Consider the following 7,149-nt stretch of genomic DNA (forward strand, 5'->3'; position numbering starts at 1 on the left):
ATATGTTTTATGTAATTAGGAGCCACAACATTTGGTTGTTGCATGTGGTAATATCATGATGTGTATCCAGGTTTTGTGCTATTGAGTTTTTTATTATCTTTTTGTTCAAACGATCAAGAATATAATTTAGGATCGAATTATAAATGATTGCTTCTTTTCTATTGTGGCTATGAATGTCCTGAACTTTGGTCTTTAATAATAATGATCTCAACTTCCCATTCCCATGTGTTGAGAATATCTTGTGATGAATCACTGAAATTCTCACAATTACTCTGTGTCCACTCGCATCTTAAGGTATAGAAATATATATTGGAAGATCTTGTTAGAGAAACAAATAGATAGCAATGAATCTTGATAGTTCTTCAACTAGTAAAATTCCTTATCTTTTCTATATCATTGATTAATGCACGCATATTAATAGATCTAGTTATATAAATTTTGTTTAAATAAACATTTTTGAAAACTCTTGGGCCCATCACCCCGTGCATTCCACTGCGCACTTGGTAAATTAATTACCGACATTAGTCGCAACATTATATATAATAATAAAATTTATTGTGATTAAAAACACATTTACTCATAATAGATTATAAATTTTATGACAAATAATTTTAGCTATACATTTTTAATGATGATATGGGTATGGTGATTTTCTTTTAGTAGCAAAATTTTAAGTTTCAGTCTCAACATAGTTGTAAATCACGATATAATTTAATTTGCCCATAAGTTTATTATTATTATAATCAATTAATACATTCAAACAATGGTAGTAGACATAGTAGTGTCACTACATTTTTCCTCAACAAATTGAATGTCTCAAATTTGAATCACCTTCCCTCAATGCCAAAAAAAACTATATTACATACACTTAAACTAATTTTTTTTAAAAATACTTAATTTATACATTAAAATTGCATTAAAAAAAACTGTAAACATATCAAGTAGATTAACCGGTACATAACCAACATAAAAAGCTCATTGAACATAAAGAAGTATTTTTTTTTAAATGTATAGGGTGCGTTTGGAAAGCCATTATGTAATTGGAATTCAGTGTAATTTGTAGTAGTTACACAATAACTATGTAATTTGAGGTAATTAAATGGTCACAATCACACTTTCCAATTCTCATAGCCCCTAATGAGAATTGGGCGTAATTACACTATGTAATTGCTAATTACTATCAATTTTAAACAGTATTTATTACATAATATTATTTTTCTATGTAATTACTACTTATTTTGCTAAACATGACAATAGGAATTTATTGTCTGTGTTTTCACCAAGCGACACGTGGCATGCTTTAAATATTAACTAAGTATTCACGGAAGCTAATTAAGTCCCCTTGAGCTCGCTTGGAGCTCCACAAAAGGAAAGTCTAGCCTTTAATCACCGTTCACCACCACTGGAGGAGTATGTTCTCGTGGAAAAGCTACTTCCTGAGGACCACGTTCCAGGATGTTACTCCAAGTCATTAGCAAGACTGTCTCTTCCACTCATATCCTTCAGGTCTACGAGATTCCTCCTCCGGACCGGGAGTAGAACTGCCACCTATCAAGCATAGTGACCTTGCACCACAAGCAGCCGTCTGACATTTTCACTGTTGCATAAGTCGTGGTGTCGATTTTGTACAAGTGACAAGCAAGATGTCTCACGATGCCGCCTGACATGAGAAAACGTTCAGCTACCCTCCTGACACTATCAGGAGCGTGTTACCCCATAAAATAGTGGGCTGAAACCTCGTAATTGGGCCCACTAAGATACGCAGGGGCCCGCTAGCACATTAAGTGATGGATTTTACCATTTATTACTCATTTAAAACCCCATTAAGGGAGAATAATTGCAATAAACCATCACTAGGGAATTAATTGCCCCTGTCATCTATAAATAGGGCTAGGGCACACTTTGTAAAGGATCCCAAATTTTACCTTATACTAAGAGCATTGCCAAAACACTGCTTGAAAACCTCCATAGAAGCTTGATACCTCCAAGCTTTTATCATCCTAATACAAGTGACTCATGGACTAGGGTTTATTGATAACATGAACCACATAAACCTTTGTGTCTTAACTTTCATTTCTTTAAGCTTTATTATAATTAGTTGTTAGCGAAAAAACTATTCAACATTTTGGTGCTATCATTGAGAGCTTGAGGAAAGCTTTGAGTTACAGCAATGGTGAACACTAGAAGAAACTTCACTGAAGATGCTCCCTCCACCATCGCAGTGGGAGGAGAACCAAGCTGACCACCTCCACAAGCTCATCCAGAGGTGGCCCGTGATGACTATTACGAAGGTAACGATGGCTACGAAGATGAGGATGGAGACAACTATGGAAGTGAGTACTCACAGTCATACCACACGGAGGAGCCACCAGAAGTGGTGGCCCTTAAAGGTCAAGTAGCCTCCCAGCAACATGAAATAGAGGCTCAAAAGAGTAGCATCGCCGCCTTATAGGAGGTGGTTCATGCAACGTCCCAAAATTCTTAATAAGGCTTATTGCCTTGATCAGTGTGTCGGGAAGGCATAATTGGATGTATTTGTGATTTTAATGAATATATCTATGTGGTTATGTGAATTACATGAGTTATATTATGATATGACTGCTTATGCATGTTTGTGTGTATTAAATATGCTTGTGGGTCTATTTTCATTGGAAAGAGCATTCTTGTAATTTTGAACCACAAAGGGTATATCTGTAATTATATTTGCTATGTGATTGAGACCACATTATTATGTGGGATATATTTGGGATATTTGGCACGAGACGGTCCTAGTGAACAATTTAGCAGTAAAGTCACAACGGGGATAAATACCTAACTCAAGGTGAGTTTAGGAGTATTTTTGGTAATTTGGTAAATTACCAAGATTTATTTCTTAATGGGAATTAATTTGGTGGGCAATTGAGCGTAATGGATTTAATTGGAAATATGTGGTGTAATATGAGGTTAATGGGAGATTAGGCTGAGAATTACTATTTTTCCCTTGGGCTTAGACTTGTGGTGCGATTGGAAGTAAGGGTAAAGTGGTCTTTTGATTATGATATTAGACAAAACTGAGTCTAAGTGCTTAGCACTTTGGGACATCCACGTGATATACTCTCTCTTTCTTTCTTGGTTACCTTCTTAGAAGGGTTTTGGAGCTAAGGAACAAAGTTCAGCTTTCACTTGGAATTTGGAGACTTGAAAGGGATAAGTAAAGGCTAGGGAAGCAAAGATTGAAGCTGACTAAGTGATTAGTGCTCAAAAATATCATTTTATTAGTCTTAAAGTTTAAAATTAATTTAAGTCTTAATTAATATTTTCATGTATTTATTGTCATATATTTTATATTTGAAAATATTAATTTTAATTTAATTTGTGTTCAATTTTCAAGAAATAAAATGTATTTTGACACAAAGAAAAAGAAAGAAGAAAGAAAGGATTCTAATTGAATAAATCATGAAAAAAAATGGCATTTTTGAAGATGAATTGGCCCAAATAAGCCTAGGATGAGCCTAGGCCCAAGTTTTTAGCTGTGCCCACGGAGCGAAGCCGAGCTGCGAGCCGAGCCAAGCCATGCCGAGCCGCCTGACGCGCTGCCACTAACTGTGTAACGACCCGGATTTTCAAGACTCGATAATGCAGAAATATAAATGTTTTCATTTAACAAAATGTCTCAAAAACCCATAGAAAAAAAAAACTTTTTAAAAAGTCATATGGCCATACTTAACATTTAGTTACAAACATGTTTTATAAAGATTAGAGTGAGCCTAGTTTATGAAAATTACACAACATTTCCAAAAATAAAAAGGCTTCCCAAAAGGTCAGTCCACATGTACATTTGCAAGGAAGACTCCAGCGCTCACTGCTCTGCCTTGCCCTTGCTCTTACCTACAACATGAAACAACTAGGTAAGCGAAAACGCTTAATAAGATCAACTTCCAAACAAAGCAGATAGAGAAATAGGGATCCGGACCCATCCGGACCCTACACAATCAATTTCAAGAACGCTAAAGTGTCCTGGCAAACTTATGGTCATGCCTGATAACCAAGGATAAATTAATTCACATCTAGATAAAAATCCTGCACTCAGAAAATCCCAGAACAAGCAGATATATTATATCGCAACTAATTTTTACCAACAATTATATCCCTGCACTCAGAAAATCCCAGAGCAAGCAGATATATTATATCACAACTATATCTTATCAACAATTATATCCCTACACTCAGAAAATCCCAGAGCAAGCAGATATATTATACCACCATATAATTCGAGACCAACGCTCGACAATTTCCAACAAATCAGGCGTAACGCGCCCTCCAACATAATTGCTAATCTGTAAAAGAGAACCGAGTCTCCACACTAAGATCTAGCCAATAAATATCCTCAACAATGGTAACTATCGTGTTACCTAGGGCATCACGACTTATCCAAGAGTGTAATCCAATTTACACGGTTTTACGGAGACTTCTATGTTAATCAGTGGTGCTGGTGAGCAGCTGCCCCTAGGGTGTTCAACCTCACTCAATCTTGGCAACCCCTAGTATCTCTAGGCACTCTCACGAAATGGCCAATATTCACGGCTGCTATCCGGGAATAACTTATCAGAGCACTTGCTCGGATTCTAACCGTCCAATGATTAAGTAAGCATGAGGGCCCCTAGGTCCCATTTATCTTGGCGCCCCTAGGTTTAACCAGCTTATCCTCATCTCATGGCCACTCGTCGCGGTAATGAACCGGACATAAATAAAATCAAGCAGTGTGACGGGGATCAACCGTCTAGGATATGACGGACTTCTACCGTTCATATTTTCTAAATCAGCACTCACTAGACTAACGTCTCTAAGAAACTTTCTATGACAGCCTATATATATGCATGTATCCCTATACTAACATACAAGACAATAATCATTTCATGTTGCAGCCATACAATATAAGTTGACTTACTTGGAGTCCTTAGCGCTCAGCAAGTTTTCACCCTCCAACGTTCAGTCCAGTCACGCTTAGCCAATACTGTAGTTATCCATACAGTATACTCGGATTAATTATGGCACTCATAATTCATTATTATTATTTTGGGCAGTTTGGTCATTTTAATAAAAGTCATTTGTAAGGATTTACAATCCTTATTTGGTTTTAAACCTATTAAGGAAAGTTATACAAAATATTCGAGACTAAACCCTAAGTCTCGGGGAGACCTATCCTAAGGTCTCGATACCTAGGCTCGGGTATCACAATGGTATTTCCCCACAACCCGCTAAAAATCTTACTATTTCAAGGTATCGCTATTAACCCGCACTTTCGACTAGTCGATTAAAATATGTAAGATTTTAGCCGGTATTATATCCAGAAAATACAAATAAATTCCTTAATTATTTTTAAAGAAAATAAACTCTTTAAATTTTCCTTTTTGTTTTCTTAAGGTTTTTAATATCTAAAAACCGATTTAAGAAAATTGCATAATTTGTCTTAATTAGGAAAACCGTTATAAATTTCTCATCTTGACTAATTAATTTTCCAAAAGCAATTAATCAATTTTTACTTACTAGAAAAATAATTCATTTAATTATTTTCTCAAAATATAAGGTTTTAAACCCTCTTTTAATTTATTAACTATTAATAAATTAAATCTCTTATTTTTAAAAAGAATAAAAACTCTTTAATAAAAATAATTCATTTAAACTCAAAGGGGTAATTTTAGTGAAAATATGATTTCAAGACTTACCAATTTATATCTTGAAATAAGCAAAATTTTACTTTTTACCTTATGTTCCAAAATCTCATTTTTACACTAAGTGTGAAAAACCTATTTTTCACATTTTTAACTACATACTTCGTTAGTTCATAACTTGAAATTTACTTACCCAATTGTTACCAAAATTTCCCAATTCCATTTTTGTTATGCCATTTAGGCCTTTGTAAAATCTTAGGTCAAAATGAGCATTTTTTATTGGTGAAATCATTTTCCAACAATGAGGTAAAAATGACCTTATTTTCAAGTCCTTATTTTTTCCAAACTTTGACAGTTAATACCTTTCAAACTGTTCAATATTTTCTTACCAAATTTTACAGTGGAATAATAGGTTATGCTAGTAATATGTCCACAAAATTTTAGAAAAAACTGGGTTCATTTGCCCTATACAGTGGCTGTCCAAACTTGGTTCCGAAAATAAGAATACGAAAAAACAGTTTTTTACCTAATCTTTGAAATAGCATAACTTACTCATTTCTAAACATTTTTTAATGTTTCAAAAGCTCAATTTTATGTACTCAATCTCAAAAACATCACAGTACAATTTAATTTTACAAAAACAATATACAGTGGCTGCTTGACCCCTTGGAAGTCACAGCTCAAAACATGTTTTGTTTTAGGGTATCCTACAAAACCCTTGGGGGTTTTGGTTCCCATTTTCAAAAATCAATACACATGCATCATAAAAATTATTAAACAACTACCATAACCTTATTACATCACCAACAAGAAACTTTAAGCATTAAATATACAAAATAATGCTTAAAACTAAAAACCCTACAACAAAATCATCAAAAGTAAACTTTTTACCTCTTTGGTGTTCTTGCTTAAGGTTTGGACCTTCCTATTAGCTTTGGCTCCTCCAAAACCTTTCAAAAACCCTAACCAACTTCCCCCAACAACATAGTTAATTAGCTATTTGAAACTCTAAGCTTAAAACTTTACAAAAGCCTAGATTAGTGAAGCTTTACCTTAGGGAAAATACTTCCTAGACCAAGACTTAGCCTCCAAGTTTTCCTTGGTGTTCTTGAGGTTGAATATTGAGAGAACACTTTGAGAGGTCTTCAAAAAAGATGATAGTGAATGAGAGAGGGAGAGTGGTCGGTTTCTTAGGGGGGGTTAGAAGAGTTTATGGTATCTAATTTATCTCAAAAACACTCAAGTGTTTTCCTCCCACTTGCCCACTTGACTTGACTTAGTTAAAATGAGATTTATCTTTATTAAGTTGGGTTCACACCACCTAAAACACCACATGGCTGGCCAACCCTTGCTATATATAATCATTTCATTTATTTATTTTTTAATAAAGGTTAAAAAAAGGTTTCATAAGAAGAAAAGTTCAAATTGGCTTTTGACACCTTTTTCACTCTTATTAAGTTTTAATCACCAAACTTAACATTAATTAATTAAATTAAAT

The 7,149-nt window shown here is 34.4% G+C and overlaps 1 long non-coding RNA gene across 1 annotated transcript; it reads right to left on the minus strand.

The window, feature by feature from the left end:
• Nucleotides 1–3,659: 3,659 nt before the first annotated feature.
• LOC133801794 (uncharacterized) lies at nt 3,660–6,835 on the minus strand. Its single transcript, XR_009876982.1, has 4 exons — nt 6,704–6,835; nt 6,543–6,621; nt 4,928–4,993; nt 3,660–3,867 (listed from the first exon to the last, which is right to left on the minus strand). It is a non-coding gene; the product is annotated as an uncharacterized LOC133801794 (long non-coding RNA).
• Nucleotides 6,836–7,149: the final 314 nt, after the last annotated feature.

This window comes from Humulus lupulus, chromosome 9 (genome assembly GCF_963169125.1).
Source record: "Humulus lupulus chromosome 9, drHumLupu1.1, whole genome shotgun sequence".
Taxonomy (NCBI): domain Eukaryota; kingdom Viridiplantae; phylum Streptophyta; class Magnoliopsida; order Rosales; family Cannabaceae; genus Humulus; species Humulus lupulus.